The following is a 2,500-nucleotide window of genomic DNA, read 5'->3' as shown; positions in this document are numbered from 1 at the left end:
AGTTACACTACTATCTATGTTACAGCAAGGCCCTAATGACACTTTCTCTTAAGGGGCTATGGCCGACAATTGGCCCATATGGTAAGCAAGGTATAAAAACCAACGTACACCTAGCAGAGGATGGTTTCGATCCATCGACCTCTGGGTTATGGGCCCAGCACGCTTCCGCTGCGCCACTCTGCTGCCATACAGTGAATGCTTCATTGTGGGAAAAAGTGGCGTTAAACTTCTTGGAGCAGACTTACTTCCTCACTCCACAAGACACACATACATCCCCATAAAATCATTTAGCAACAACTGCAGGCACAGTCTCTGTGGCGCAATCGGTTAGCGCGTTCGGCTGTTAACCGAAAGGTTGGTGGTTCAAGCCCACCCAGGGACGGCCTTTCCTTTTGTGTTCAACAGTTGTCCGAAGAGAACCCCAGATAGCCATGTAGATTCATTTGAGACACGTTGGAATCTCATTCACGTTCATGAAAAGGGTGAGCAGCATCAAGTTCATGTCTTAGTGATACAACAGACATCCCTGGCAGTGTCTGTGACCAAATGAAGTTTTCTGTACCCCAGAAGCAGCAGTAAAGTATTAGCCGGGGATCGAACCCAAAGCCTGGCGACGGCTGTCAAGCCAAAGAAAGGCAGTTCAAGCCCACCCAAGGACAGGCTCGCTTTAGTGCCTTGCTAGCTATTTGTTTAGAACATTATAGAGTGTCTGCATTAAGTGTTGACCATTTAGAAAGAACTTTAAGCTGGCGTAGAGTCTGCTGCACCGGAATGGAACCTCTCCAGAGACTGAGCAGGTGCAGGATGTCCTAACTGTTCAGAGATCTTGTCTTGGTCTTGTCTTCCATGGAATTGTAGGGTGCCAAAAGCAAGCTCACATGCGTTGGCCGGGAATCGAACCCGGGTCAACTGCTTGGAAGGCAGCTATGCTCACCACTATACCACCAACGCTACATGCTGAAACTCGCCTAGCATGTACCATTGCAATATACCCAAGAGAAAAATGAGCTTGCTTATTTGCCTACTTTGCTAGATGTAAGCAGTGGGACACATGGTGATACTGCTTACAGACTTCAATTCAAGACTTCAGAAAGATCATGTGCCCCCCTGGATGATGCTGGTGCAACACACACAGCAAAGGACAGCAATTTGAAGTCTGGAAGATTCCAGGGCAAGGGTGGGAAGGATGAAAAGCTAGGTGGCCATGCAACCATTCCTGCTAACCCAAAGCTTACTTGTGCCCTACAACACATTGGCTTAAGACTTGACCAAATCCAATGCTCCAATATGGGGAAGCTTCTCTGTTTGCTGTTTTTTTTTTTTTTTTTAAGTGCGGTGTCACAGTTCACCCATCTCTTCAACTACAAGAACGGCCCAGGAGTAGTCTTAGCTACCCTAATATGTACGTTACAGCAGGGCCCTTATTACACTTTCTCTTACAGGGCAATGGAAACCGTTTTGCCCATGCGATAAAGCAAGGTGCAAAAATGAATTCATGCCTAGCAGAGGATGGTTTCGATCCATCGACCTCTGGGTTATGGGCCCAGCACGCTTCCGCTGCGCCACTCTGCTTCTGTTTGTATTCAACCTTCAAGTTTAAGAAGGGTACATTAGTTGAAATAGTTACACTACTATCTATGTTACAGCAAGGCCCTAATGACACTTTCTCTTAAGGGGCTATGGCCGACAATTGGCCCATATGGTAAGCAAGGTATAAAAACCAACGTACACCTAGCAGAGGATGGTTTCGCTCCATCGACCTCTGGGTTATGGGCCCAGCACGCTTCCGCTGCGCCACTCTGCTGCCATACAGTGAATGCTTCATTGTGGGAAAAAGTGGCGTTAAACTTCTTGGAGCAGACTTACTTCCTCACTCCACAAGACACACATACATCCCCATAAAATCATTTAGCAACAACTGCAGGCACAGTCTCTGTGGCGCAATCGGTTAGCGCGTTCGGCTGTTAACCGAAAGGTTGGTGGTTCAAGCCCACCCAGGGACGGCCTTTCCTTTTGTGTTCAACAGTTGTCCGAAGAGAACCCCAGATAGCCATGTAGATTCATTTGAGACACGTTGGAATCTCATTCACGTTCATGAAAAGGGTGAGCAGCATCAAGTTCATGTCTTAGTGATACAACAGACATCCCTGGCAGTGTCTGTGACCAAATGAAGTTTTCTGTACCCCAGAAGCAGCAGTAAAGTATTAGCCGGGGATCGAACCCAAAGCCTGGCGACGGCTGTCAAGCCAAAGAAAGGCAGTTCAAGCCCACCCAAGGACAGGCTCGCTTTAGTGCCTTGCTAGCTATTTGTTTAGAACATTATAGAGTGTCTGCATTAAGTGTTGACCATTTAGAAAGAACTTTAAGCTGGCGTAGAGTCTGCTGCACCGGAATGGAACCTCTCCAGAGACTGAGCAGGTGCAGGATGTCCTAACTGTTCAGAGATCTTGTCTTGGTCTTGTCTTCCATGGAATTGTAGGGTGCCAAAAGCAAGCTCACA

General features: G+C 47.4%; 3 non-coding genes across 3 annotated transcripts; 2 read left to right on the top strand and 1 right to left on the bottom strand.

The window, feature by feature from the left end:
• Window positions 1–308: 308 nt before the first annotated feature.
• On the top strand, window positions 309–382 carry TRNAN-GUU (transfer RNA asparagine (anticodon GUU)). Its single transcript has one exon. It is a non-coding gene; the product is annotated as a tRNA-Asn (tRNA).
• A 497-nt stretch (window positions 383–879) lies between these two features.
• Window positions 880–951, bottom strand: TRNAG-UCC (transfer RNA glycine (anticodon UCC)). Its single transcript has one exon. It is a non-coding gene; the product is annotated as a tRNA-Gly (tRNA).
• Window positions 952–1,929: 978 nt separating this feature from the next.
• TRNAN-GUU (transfer RNA asparagine (anticodon GUU)) lies at window positions 1,930–2,003 on the top strand. Its single transcript has one exon. It is a non-coding gene; the product is annotated as a tRNA-Asn (tRNA).
• The last annotated feature ends 497 nt before the right edge of the window (window positions 2,004–2,500 follow it).

The sequence above is a fragment of the Hyperolius riggenbachi genome, chromosome 4 (assembly GCF_040937935.1).
Source record: "Hyperolius riggenbachi isolate aHypRig1 chromosome 4, aHypRig1.pri, whole genome shotgun sequence".
NCBI lineage: Eukaryota > Metazoa > Chordata > Amphibia > Anura > Hyperoliidae > Hyperolius > Hyperolius riggenbachi.
The sequence above is the reverse complement of the archived record's forward strand: the minus strand, read 5'-3'. Positions and strand labels throughout refer to the sequence as shown.